Source organism: Phalacrocorax aristotelis, chromosome 5 (assembly GCF_949628215.1).
Source record: "Phalacrocorax aristotelis chromosome 5, bGulAri2.1, whole genome shotgun sequence".
NCBI lineage: Eukaryota > Metazoa > Chordata > Aves > Suliformes > Phalacrocoracidae > Phalacrocorax > Phalacrocorax aristotelis.
The window spans coordinates 56,102,628-56,115,508 of NC_134280.1; the positions used below are offsets into that span (position 1 = coordinate 56,102,628).

A 12,881-nucleotide genomic window follows, 5' to 3' on the forward strand; every position below is an offset into this window, starting at 1 on the left:
CGTCTTTTAATCTTGGTATTTTGAAATCAAACTCTGCTTAACTAGTTTCCTCCAGCTCAGATATAGTTTTAAAATAATTTAGAATTCTCCCTGTTTTGTTAATTAAATAATAATTGAAAGGTACTGTTGCCTATTCATATTTTTATTCCTGCTTTTCAATATTTACTTCTAGAACTTCTTAAAAGAATTGTTACAGGGACCTCAGCATCACTGCATATAAAATTAATTGAAATGACATATTGTTGCAGTTTCTATGACAACCATATCATGATGCCGGTGCTCTCAAAAATTTATAAACTACAATTTCAACTATGCTAATACCACTGAGTAGAGTTAACATTTATTTACTTAATATTCTTATTAGAATTAAGTTTTCAATACTTCATTTAAAAAAAAATTAGTAAAATGGTGTATGTCAGTGTTTTTCATTTGTTTGATGTTGACTTTTTGTACGGGAGTTCTAATTTTTATGAGAACATTTTAAAAAATCTAACTCTGCTACGTAATGTTGATGAAAAGCTTATTCAATCGAAACAAAGCAAATGTGTATCACCAGCCACAGACTTTTGAATATGACATTCCAAAACAACTCTTACAACGTAATCCACTCCAATTGATTTACAGAGAACCTTGTTTTACTAGTGGAATGTTTAAAGCCAATTTATTCCTATTTCTATTGTCATAGATGCTAAACCTCAAATGCTTCTGACATGAGAGTACTGATTCACTGGCATGACTTACAGAAAGTCACAAGCATAAGTGTCTGCATGGCCAGGCACAGAATTATAAACCCCCTAAAAATATCTACTTATATTACTGCCTTCTTTTATTGTAAATGTTAAAAAGCTTTGCCTGGTAACTTGGTTTTTTTTCCCCCCATAATAAATACATACCTTTAGCATAATCATGCTATTCCATCAATCTGCAGGCTTTTAGAAGTTAGCTGATTTTAACAGTTTGACAGGGAACTCTATTACTCAGGCAACACTCACATTGGAATCAATGAGCGTTTTACTTGAGTAAAAAATTCAGGGCCAATGTAAGATGCCTTATTCAAGTTACTTCGTAATTATATAGATTGCAATGACTTAAAAAATGGAGAGTTTTGCTCTCAAAACATAGCTATTTTATTTGGTTTAACTTGCACTTATTAAAAAAGTGTGGTTTATATTCAAAATGCGTGATTCTTGTGTATAAGACTTATTGATCATTGATTCAAATAGGAAATAAAACACCTTGATCTTTCAGTCATTTGTCTTAGGAAGATTCCAAAGCAGTCAAATCACATTTACTTTACTTCAGTCTTAAATTTGATATTATGTTGGAAAAACATTTCATATAATTGAATGTTCAAATATGTTGAGATCATGTCGCATTTTAGTTTTTAACAGTCTGAATACTTTCAGCAGTTTCTACCCAATGTTCCTGGTTTAGTAAGTTATATTTAAACATGTTTTGAAAGATTTATACAGTGATTTGCTTCTTAGTCAACTTTTTTGCAAAAGTTACTACTGCGTATTTTGGTTAGAAAAGCTAAAGTGTTCTAAGAAGTGATCAAAGGGAGGAGACAGCCATACTACCCATTCAATATGCCATATTTATAAGCTCCAGGCAAAATGGGACAGTCTGAAACAATTTTGTACCCCAAAATTTCTTTGTAGACACTTTCACCTTTTTTCTTGATATTTTCTAAACAGCTTATCCTTTCCAGCATCATCATTTTGATCCTCTTAATAAGAAGCACGCACTTTACATGCACAGGACTTTAGCTTCTGGGTGAAACGACTGACAATGACACGAGCCTGCACGATTAGGCCGTATTATCACAAACCCACAGGAACATCTTAAAACCAATGCAGTTTATAAGTGCACAGTGGTTGTAATATAAAATATAAAATCATTTGCCTATCTCGAGGATTCCTTTTATTTCTGTTTGTGTGGCATATACGCGTGGCTTAGTGGCAATGCATTTGTTTGCAATGAGGGCCAGTCCTTGGGTCAGAGACAACTGTGTATATTTATTCTAGCCTTCAGGGTTTTTTTGTTTTTTACATGGTATCTTGTTTGTAGCATGGTAGTTAAGTCAGGAGCTTTAAAAATTGTGCTTTGTTGTTGGGATTATGTTTTGTTTGGGTTGTTTTTTTTTTTTTGGGGGGGGGGGGTATGAAACAAAAATAAACTGATGGAATAAATACAGAGTTATAATATAAAGTCTGTACATATTCTGTTGAATTCCAGCATGTGCTGTCAGAATGGGACAGAAAAAAAGGAAAGCACTGTGGTGTGCTGATAAACCTTTACCATGCTTCATAGGGCTTTGCAGGAATCGTGTAGCAAAGGTTTTCCTGTGAGTGAGATTCTAGGGGAAAATATTCAGCAACTTTCATGTTTATATCATGGACCTACGATTTAGTCTGAGCTGTAATACAAAATTGGACTACTGTGGGCTTGTAAGGGGGTCTTCTAGCATGTGTCCTCTCCCAGCTCCTCAAATGTGTGTGCGGATATAGATATGCCAGTATATCTTTCCGTCCTTCCTCAGTCACAAGATGTGCCCAGCTATTCCCAGCTGAAGCTGAGAATATAGGTATAATACGTGAGGCCACACAGGTGTATGCTCAAGGAAGAGATGCCTCAGAATGACGGTGATGATTGCTGTAAGGGTCTCTTGCATGGCTTTGGGTGGCTTCTGAAAAAGTACATTTAAGAACATTGTTAATTTTGAACTGCCTTTTTATATGTTAACGGTGTTTTATGGTCGTCCTAGTATACAGAGATAGGAGTAGAAAAATCATTAAGTTTATTATTAATTAAAATTATTAAGACAAATAGGCAAATCCAGCTGTTAGGTGGAATACCCAGAATAGGAGGAGCATTTCAGTGGAAATGTTTGCACCTTCCACAGTCATGCTACTGGTTTTCTTTTTTTACTCTATACCTGCAACGTATCAGGTATTCAATCTTAACGTTATTTCTAATTACAGCTGAATGTAATTGCCAGTTTTTTGGAACTTGTTATTAATATTCTTATGATTTATTCGCAGAGCTTACTCTGCCAGTATGACTTGGAGCCAAGAGTTTGGTGACTTCAGCTTTGCCGGTGCAGTTAGTGCTTTTCTGGGAGCCCAGGTGCCCTGACGTGATGAGCGCTTTCCGGTGGCTGGGGGTGAGCATCAATCCCACCTGCTGCTGCAAGTCCTGGGAGACGACCCCCCTTCCTGGTTTAAGGCTTTTCGTGGAACTAGGGCTGAGAACTGCAATGTCTTGCGATGCATTGTGCCCCTATATTACAGGATCTGTCTCCTAAAGCTGGTCCATTCCTATAGCTTTCTTGCACCTGGAGCGCACCTAAGAAACTCACTGTGCTGCGTCTCGCCCACAGCTTTTAGCAGTGTCACCCCAGGTACTGATCATGGGTCATAACAGCCTAGTAATTCCTTCGGTTTTTTCCCATTGCCCTTCCATTAAAAAAAGTACGTGTAGATTATAAACTATAAGCCCAGCCGCTGGCTTGAAATTATCTAAAAGACTTGAGAAGCAAACTCCTCCAGGAGAGCCTGGGCAGTGCCACCAGCCTGATGTTGGCCGGGGCAGGAGGTAGAAGGAAGGTGGGCAGAGGAGTTCCAAGCACTCCCTGGCACACGCTCCGAGCGGAAGCCGCCTGGGAGGCGGGAGGTCGGCGGCACTTTGCAGAGCGCGGAGCCGGGCGGGGGGCCACGAGGGGCCCCTCGAGGTGCCCCCGCCTCACCCCCCGGCCCCTCCCGGGCGGCAGCGGGCTGTGCTCGGCGGGGGGAGGGGGTGTCTCGGGGCAGATGGGTAACAACGCCGTTGTCGGACGTTTTCTTTGTGAGTTCCCACCTCCCCAAACTCTCCTTAAATTCTACCCCTCTCGCTCTCGCCCGCCCGCGAGAGCGAGCGAAAGAGCGGGTGGGAGCTCCGGCCCGGGGCGGGGGGGCTGCGGGCCCCGCGGCGGAGCCACCGACCCGCGCCGCCGGCGGCGGGTTCTTCGATGACTTTCGCGCTGCCGCTAACGCTGTTTGTTTTGCTTCGCGAAGTGCTAATCCGAGAGCTCCTTGGCAGGCGGTCGCTCTCGCTGCTCTCTTTGCACTCGCCTCACGGTGGCGTCTTAAGCACATAAACAAAGCCCAAGCGAGCGGCGAGGCAAGTGTGTTTTCTAGTTTACCTTTATCAGAATAACAGTCCCGTTAATGTTTTGGATAAATCAAAACTGTCTATTAAAGCGGTTCAAGTACAGGAGAAGCGCGATGCTTTACGTCAGTGGAAGGTGGTTTAATCTTCCCGGCCGGCACAAAGCCCGGCTGAATTAGAGTGAGAGCCTGTGCCATCTGAACAGCACGGTCTCACCTGGGGCTGTGGTTTTTCCCCTCCTCGCTCTGTCTCCTCCCTCAGCCCCCCAGGAGAAGTTTACGAAGAATGTGATTGAAAGTGTAAAGCAGCAGATGCCGACGTTAAACTCCAGCTTGAGTTGAGTATAACGATCTAAGACACAGCCCTGAGCCGCCGCCCTCATTAATACAGAAGCATGCCCCTGGGACCCGAGTTACCCGGAGAGAATAAACACAATATAGAGTCACCTTACCTCCGAGCCGAGAGAGCAACGCTAGAGGTAGGAGAGGGGAAAGCGTGGCTCTCCTCCATCCCACCTCGGCCGGTCTGTCGCAGGGCTCCGGCACCGCTGCCGCCGCCTGCCCAGCTGGGATCCGCTCCCCAGCCCGCTCCCCCCGCCCCCCGGCAGGCAGTCCCCAAAGTCAGCCCAGCGCAAATCCAGAAGTCAGGGGCAGCCTTTCGAGTCAATCCGTGCCGGTGCAAATCCCCCATGGCTTCTCTTCGCCACAGCGTGGAAAAAAATTGCCGGTTACCCTGAGTTTTTGTCAGGCTTTATTGGCAATCTAGGAGCAGGTAAGGCGGCTGCTGGCTGCCAGCGATTCCCGTTGCACTTGCAGAGAGCAGCAGAAGCCGGTGGGAGTGTGGTCTGCTCTTCATTAGGGAGGGGGGAACGGACCCTGGAGGTGATGCAGTGAAACACTTCGACTTCCTTGCATTGTGTTTGTTACAGATCACGGGCGCTCTCCTTCTATAACATTCACTCCAAGCATTCTCAGACCCAACCGGAATAAGTTCCGATCCTCCCCTTTAGTTTATATTGGGATTGTCAAAGGATTAAATAAATGAAACTTTATTTGACCGTGGAGTTTACAGACCCTGGGATCCCTGCGCGCTCTGGCCTTATTCTGATTCTATAGCGGTAATTACCCCTCGTTTCTTTAAGTGCAGTAGATTTATTGCCTTAGAGACTATGCACAGTTTGATTGAATTATTCATTTTTTTTCTTTGGTGTAGACTGCATCTGGGGACTGATGTGACGTGTAGATTTTTTTTTTCAGGAACAAAGGGAATGTGGAAATGAAAGAGAGAGGGAGAGAGAGGCTGGCAGATGTGATGAGATGCGGTGAAGGTGTATCCAGCTTGGCACTCCCACTCCTCTCTTCTCCTCTCATTGCAGCCCTGGGTGACTCTCAGGCTAACACAAACAGCTTTTCTTCCGCAGCCTGCCCTCTGTCACTGTAAGTACAACAGCCTTCTCTTATCAGCATGCAAATTCCAGCCACTCACTACCTTAGCCTTCGTGTTTGCACTTTAGATCTACAGAGGGGACCTTTAAAATGAACTTTCCGAGACAGGAAGGGGTTTTCGTGTCAAACTTGCTTTTATTTTCTTTGTAAAAGTTTATGTGGTTTTACCAGGTCGTCGTGTGTCCGTGTCCCCCCCCTCCCCCCCCCCCCTTTTTTTTTTTGTGAACGGGGGAGGGTGGTGGAGTGGGGAGATTGTTGCTGCGGCTTTTTACTTCACTATCAAGATGATGCACAGGTTCAAATGAAATTAAAATCCGCTTGATCCTCTTTCTGCCAGGACAATACATTGTGTTGGCAGATGACGCTGTAAGGAATTCAGAGTTTTTGTTTTCAGTCAGATCTTTAGCTTTGGCCGTTATAAAATGCAAACGTCCCTTAAATTTTGAGGAGATCGCCAGAGGTTCTTGTTCTAGGGGAACTCGTACCAGCTGATAGGTTTGCTTAGGAAGAAACGTGCAGTAATGTGCTTCTATCTAGTCTAACAAAACTTTCTCCCAATCGGATGATCAGGCTTTAACTTCTTTTCCTTTAGCTTTCTCTCAGACGCTGTTGATTATTTTGCAAAAGTTTCTCTGAACATCTTTAACAAGGCTATAAAAAGTCTTCATTGTCGGAGAGCGTCAGCAGAGGGAATTTATAAATATGCCTGTTAATTGTCCGGCATTAACTGGGGAGAGAGGAGAGTTTAGAATTGGGTGAGTGACGGTTAAGGTGGAATTTCTTGCCATTTGAATCAAAACTTCTTAGGCTGTTCCACCAACTCTACAGGAGTTGTAGGTTTGCTCATCATGTTAAAGATGCGGTGTGTAAAACTCAACACACAGACAGGTTGCTTAGGTTGTTAAATATTGCTTTACTTTAACGTATTTAATGAAGGAGACGGCACAAAATGCAATGACAGCTGTGAACAGGTAAGTGCCCCGACGTGAACTGCGCGCCTCCGATCCCTTCCCTCTGCAAGGACCCACAGCAGTTGAGCATCCCTTCTCAACATCTGCCTGCTCTGGCTGGTTTTAGCCTTAATGAAGCAAAAGCAAGGGAAGTAATTTAAAACGCGGTCTCTAAACGTATGGTAATGCTGAAAGTAAAAGCGTTTTCTTTTTTTTTTTTTTTCTCGGCACGTGCATACGTATCTACACGGCGGCTGTTCGCTAATGCAAACAAAGAGGGAACCACAAGTATTCCTGGGCAGCGCACATACACGCACATTTGCATACAATGCCCAAGGAGTCCGCTTTTTCCGCCGCGGAGAAGTTATAGCTCCCTGGCACTGTGTTACATCTGTAACTTAATTGATCACACAGGGGAAGCAACAAGCTGGAGAGTACGACTTGCGCTCCGCCTGGGAGTGGGGACGCATCTCTGCGGGGTCCTGCCCCAGCCGAGTGTCATTCTCTGCGTAGGATTTTCGGAAGTGCAGCGAGATGCTCCCCTGCTTTGGAGTTAGGTGGACGGTTAGATTTATCTGATGCCTTAATTATCTCTTGTCCCATTACCGCCTCGTACTTAGTAAGGAGGACGCTACATTTGAAGGGTGGGTTTGGGATTTTTTTATGTTTCCCTGTTTGTTTCTTGAAAGAAAAAAATCTTCCAGTAACAAATTGATGGGGTTGCCAACTCGGGCAGGATAGTTCGTCCCTATATTCAGATTACATCTCTTTTCTTACAGAGCTTTTTTTTTTGCGCGCCGAAGCTACTAGATATGCAAAAAGTCAAGGTGTTTCCTTTACTTGCAGCAGGTTTAAATGCGTTACAAGGAAAGCGTTAGTGACCAATCACGGGAATTCTTATAATTAAAGATCAAAAAGGACACAGCAATATCTGGAAAGGCAGCTATTTCCTGTTGTTGAATCTGTAGCCCATATAACTGCAGCAAGGTGAATACTCTGAATTAGCTGGACGCAGGTGAATACAAACTCAGTATTTACAATCTTACAATTTACCCCCTTGTCTCTGAATTTCAGCTTTTTAGTATCTTCTGTTAAAATGGAAAGAATGCATGGAAATTAGCTACTATGCCCTCAACCAGCTAATTTGATGATAAAGCCTTACTAGATGATTTTAAAGTTCTGCTTCAAGGTGTTTGCTGCTTGCCAAATAGGACTTGATCGCTCCTTTTATTGTAGTGGAATTGCCAAAAATACTGTATAAAAAGGTCTGCTGTTCCAAGAGGTTCTGACTTAAAACTCATTTTCCCTGGACTCGATTCGAGAGGGACGATAGTACCTCGGATAGCAAGGTAGAGGATGCAATGTGCACGGCTCCAGTAGTGTGTAGAGTTTTACAGCTTGTTAACAAAATGAAATAGAGTCCGATCAGTCCTGTGCCATCATGTTAATGCTCAATTTTCATCACGTTCTTCTGAAGCAACGTTCACTCGCAGTGGGGCTAAGTACGCTTCTGGGTCTAACCTATTCCGCACATTTCTACTTGGGAGAGGAGGAAAGCGAAATCAGGCTTTCCTCTCGTCTTTTTGGCCTCTGTAAGTTATGAAGCTATTTTAAAATTAAAAAGTTTCTCTGTTACTAACTGTTCCAGGCGCCTTCTGGAAAATGGGGAGAAAGTGCCAAAAATACAGAGATGAATCAACAACTTCTCTCTCTCTCTCTCATTTTGTGGGCTTGAGGTTGCTTTCCGCACTCCCGTCTTAACAACAGTTTAGCCTAGGTGTGAATAATATCAAAAGAGGGAGACGTTAGCTTTGCAGCGCTGTTTGCCCACCTGATCCGCGGGCCCCTGACAGTTTGAAAGACTCTTTTATGTTTACCTTTGGAATGTAAAAATACAGCAGAGAGACTTTCTTGGGTTTGCAGTTCTCTGTGCCACTGGTTGATTTTTCTCCTCAGCTCCTCGTAGTTTTCCCTTCTTTCTCCCAGCTCATATAACCCACCCCCCACCCCCCAATTAGCACTTCCCAAGGGAGCGTGAGTTCTTAAATTGGTATTCAAGCTGATATTCAAGTCCCTATCTGTTGCCTTTTGGTAGGCAGAGAGAGAGATATTTATACATTGCCGCTGCTAAAATCCCTCGTCGTCGCCAGGAGAATCCCAACTTCAGCTCGAGTCCGTCCTAAATCAGTTTTTCTTCTCGGTCCTACCTGTCTTCCCCTTTTAACTGGGCTCACCTTTTACCTTTCTGTTGAACGCATCACTAAATAGTTTGTGGACTCCGAGTGCCTTCTCCTTCCTCCTCTCCCCTGGGTCCCTGCAGCTGGACTCCCATCTCTAGTTTAGACTTCACATTTCATCTGGTTTTTACCCCGACGGGGCTGTGGGATCGGGCTCCTCAGAGCCCCATTTATCAGCTGTCAGTACGCGCTTGCTGAGTGCTTTCTTCCTCGTCCTCGCTTCCCCACCAGTCCTTCCCATCTCCTGCACACCGTCTCTCTCCCGCTTTTTTTTTTTTTTTTTTTTTTTCCTTCCCTTCTTTTTTTTCTGAATTCGCAAGCAGGAGCCCGGGAGGACGTCCCGGCGTGTGCCTCCCCACGCCCTCGCCGGGAAGCGCCGTGCCGCGCCGCGCCGCGCCGGGCGGGGGAGGGCCGGCGCGGAACACGCCGCTCCCCCCGCGCAGCCCCGGCCCCGCGAACCGGCTCTCCCGGGACCCCCCCCGCTCCCCCTCCTCCTTTTCCGGCCCCCGCCCGCCCTCGCCTCCCCGCCCTCGCACCCCCTCCCCGGTAACTTTCTAGTACCTTTCCTCACCACTCCGGGCAATCAGTGGTCATTAGAGGAGAGAGGTTTAAGGTTTCATTTGTCTAATAGCAATGTGAGTGGTGATAGCTTCTCGGGGATGCGGCTGGCAGCCTGGGGTGATTTCACTTTCTGTTTTGTGCTCACTTTCTCCGCAGTTGTTGCTTTCCCCGCTCGCTCGCTCTCAGTCTCCCTCTCTCTCTTCCCCTCTCCCTCTCTCTCTCTCTCTGTGTTGTCTCATCTTGCCTGTGCTGTCTGGGCGGGGGAGCCCTGCCTCCTTTTGCCTTCCTCAGATCAATGCCCTGGCCACTCACTTTCTGATGTTGCACGACGGGAAATGCTTTGAATACTTACGACATGGCCGCTCACATTGATTGCCAAGATTGACAGCAGTAACCATCGCCTTCACTTGTTTCAGGAGGAAAAAAAAAATAATAATAATGAACCTGATTGTAACCAAATCTCCAGGCAACCCATCCGCAAACTTCTAACGATCGGGATCCTGCACATCCATGGCCCGGAGAAACACCAGCAGACTCTAGTTAATTTATTTTATTTTATTTTACCGAATTATCACCCATTTATTCCTCTTTCTCTCTCCCCTTTCACCTCTTTCCCTCTTCTTTTTTTAAAATTTTTTTTTTTTAATTTTTTTTAATGAAAATTACCGAAGCGCGTTGCAAAAAAAAAAAAAAGGAGGCTCTCCCAGTGCTTTGTGCCACACTGGATCCCGAGGAGGTAACCAGGAAAAAAAAGCCCTATTGTGTTGTATACCTGTTGTTTGCTGTGGTGTGTAGTGCTGCGTGGCGTGGTGGTGGTGGTGGTGGCGGTTTAATGGGTTTTCGCTGGATTTATGTCGCTTTGCAGGAGAGAATCCGGTTCCCCTTGCGCTGTCTTTAATGGGTTGTTAGTTGCAATTGAGTGAAGCAGCAGCGTCCGGAGGTAGATCTGTTGTTTAGCTTTTAACATTGCTGAATTCACCCCTTCCCCCGCCCCCCCCCCGCCCGATTATTTACTCTTATACCACTAGGGTGGTGTTGGGTTTGGGTTTTTTTTGTTGTTGTGCGTTGTTTTGGGTTTTTTTAATCTCCTCTTCTTTAGGGAAAAGTAGTTCTAGCCTCGTCCCCGTGCGAGTTTCCGGGGCTGTTTGAATCCCGAGGTTTCCGAGACGTTAAGGGACCCCAGTACCTTGAAATCACAACACTTTCTCATCCTTCCCGAGCAGAGTTTATTTTAAAATGTAGTGACAGATCAGCGTTGTATTTTAAGATCACCCACGGCAGGCGAACACATGGTGCTGGGAAGATATTGTACGTAAGGAACTAACACGAGAGGGAGAAAGAGAGAGAGAGAGAGGGGAAAAATAAAATCCAAAATAAATCTTTGCGAGCAGAGCGCTGCTGTCATTATTCCGAAGTGCTCGCGTGGGTTTCTCTTTACGGATAACCCCGAAAGGCACGGGATGGGGAAAGGCGAAGGGAGTGTAGTGGTGCTTTTAAATTCTCCGTTAAGTTTGAGGTGGGTAACTGCTTTGAAGTTCGCCACAAATGAGTGCTACCCACGGAGCGTGGAATAATACAAAGCTCCTGTAGCGGAGGTGGTAATGCTGGGTTTGGCCACAGCGGGGCACTGTCCCGAGGAGTTGCCGTTCTGTGGAGGCGCCTTATCTCTCCAAGCAGAGGGTTTGGATAAAGTTATACTGAAAACTTTAAAATTGATACCGCACCCTAATTTGTGATACACAAGGAGGGGGGAAGAAAGCAGTCCATCATCAGAGAGCTCTGTTTACACCCGGGGAAGGGGAGATGTGTGCCGCTTTGTGGCAACATTCGACTTGGGATTTCTTGCTGCCTTAGCTCTTTGCCGGAGGTCATGCAAATCGACCTTAAAAGAATGCATAAGCCATAAATTAAAATAAACCCTTAGCCAGAGGCTGATCCATAAGTAGACAATACCTAACCTGGACAAAACGGCTTCCTTTGCGAGCTGAAAAAAAGAATAGTGCCTAAACTAAATGCAAAGTAAGTTTTCAGGAGGTATTTCACTTACTGTTATCATTATTATTATTATTCTTTTAAAATAAAATAGTGGCAGCCGCAACCAGCTAGCGCAGCTGTTTACAGACGGTGCTGTAGGATACGAGCAAGGCAAGGTGTGTCTGGTGGAGGTCTCGTTCTTTTCCTGGCTTTCACGACCTTCGAAGCTGTTTGTTTTTTGACTGGGGATAAGAAGCCTCTTTAACCGTAGAAGCAATTTAATGTTTTATTCGGATACTGCTGAAGAGTTTACGAACAAATCTGGGTTGCCTGCAAATGTCACATGCGCGCACACAAGCTGTGTCTGTATATAATAGTCTCGGGGCTTGTTTTTTTTTCCCGCAGTTTTTGACAATTGTTCCATTCATGATCCTGAAAGGAATCATCAGTGGGAGCTAATGAGTGTGCCTCTGCGGCTTGCCCTGCTCCGGGGAGGAGCGGGCACCGGCGCTGCCGCCGAGCCCGCTCGTGTAATGCATGCACGCGTGTACCGGCGGCGGGGTCGCCCCTGCGGGAGCGCGGCTGGGTGTAGATACCTGAGAGAGAACATATAGGCGTGATGTGAGCAGGTACTTCCACGCGTGCATTAATAATCGAGCTGCCCGGGAGTCGCTCCTCTGCCGAGAGAGCTTCCCGGCTGCCTCCCCGAGCCGTGCCGAGCAGGGCTGCGCAGTTAACCCGCTTTGCAGCAGGGGCTGAGTGCTTCAGCAGAGCAGGGCCTTGAGGTCAATCACAGGCACCGATCACGTCGGTTTGATTGCTGTCTTTGCTTTCTGCGGCCCGTCTCACCGTGCTGTTTGGTGGTTTTGGGGTTTGTTTTGGTTAGGTTTTTTCCCTTTTTTTTTTTTTTTTTTTTTTTTTTTTTAAGGACGGGAAGGAGTGAAAGTGGCAACGTGAGAAGACAATTAGTGTTGTGTCTGAGTGGCGGGGGGGCTGCAGGGAAAGTCAGCCTGGTGGGAGCCTGGGGACGACAGATTAGTTCTGTCCTAGGGGTGTTTCCCAAAAACATAGACGGTGAAACTTTCTGTGATAAAGTAATATATCTTCGCCTGCTGTTTGTAGATAAGGTATATGTTTATTAAGCTAATTTAAATAGCCTTCGGCACAAGAGCGGCGTTCTGTTCCTGCTGTTTTCTTTTACCCTCCTTTTAACATTTTTGGTATTCCCATCTTCAGTGCTGATCGTGAGGGCAGAAGGACGGTTTTATCCAGTCCCCAAACAGGGTTTGAAGTCCAAAAATTAACGAATTTCCCTTTCTGTATTCGTGTAATGGAGCAGTTTTGAAACCTGTTTTGAGACTTCGACTTGACTTGACTTGTTTTATTGACGTGCTTGTGCCCACTCATTTAATTAAGCCATTATACCATAAAGTAAATAATAAGAATGAATGTGAGAGATGTGCATGGAGTCTGCCATTATATACAAATATTTCTCTGGAAAAGAGGCTTTAAAAAACTTTTTTTTTTTTTTTTTTTTTTCAGCACACCACGATTCTTTGGCAGGA

General features: G+C 45.3%; 1 protein-coding gene and 1 long non-coding RNA gene across 10 annotated transcripts in view; one reads left to right on the plus strand and one right to left on the minus strand.

Moving 5' to 3' along the window:
* Positions 1-2,151: 2,151 nt before the first annotated feature.
* Positions 2,152-10,331, minus strand: LOC142057859 (uncharacterized). Of its 3 annotated transcripts, none has more exons than XR_012660786.1 (4): positions 10,115-10,331; positions 9,695-9,748; positions 4,601-6,321; positions 2,152-2,689 (listed from the first exon to the last, which is right to left on the minus strand). It is a non-coding gene; the product is annotated as an uncharacterized LOC142057859 (long non-coding RNA). The 3 variants fall into 3 exon arrangements; XR_012660788.1 differs by lacking the exon at positions 2,152-2,689 and adding an exon at positions 7,881-8,317 and having other exon boundaries at positions 5,715-6,321; XR_012660787.1 differs by lacking the exon at positions 2,152-2,689 and having other exon boundaries at positions 5,715-6,672.
* SOX6 (SRY-box transcription factor 6) overlaps positions 5,568-12,881 on the plus strand; it is a 379,848-nt gene continuing 372,534 nt past the window's right edge. For 2 of the 7 annotated variants that reach the window (XM_075094700.1, XM_075094707.1), the window contains exon 1: positions 9,468-10,078. The gene's annotated coding sequence lies outside the window, so the exon portion shown is untranslated. Of the gene's footprint in view, positions 5,586-9,467; positions 10,079-11,079; positions 11,362-11,800; positions 11,946-12,881 lie in introns of those variants that run through there. The other 5 variants (XM_075094701.1, XM_075094708.1, XM_075094702.1 and 2 more) reach the window with 3 other exon arrangements.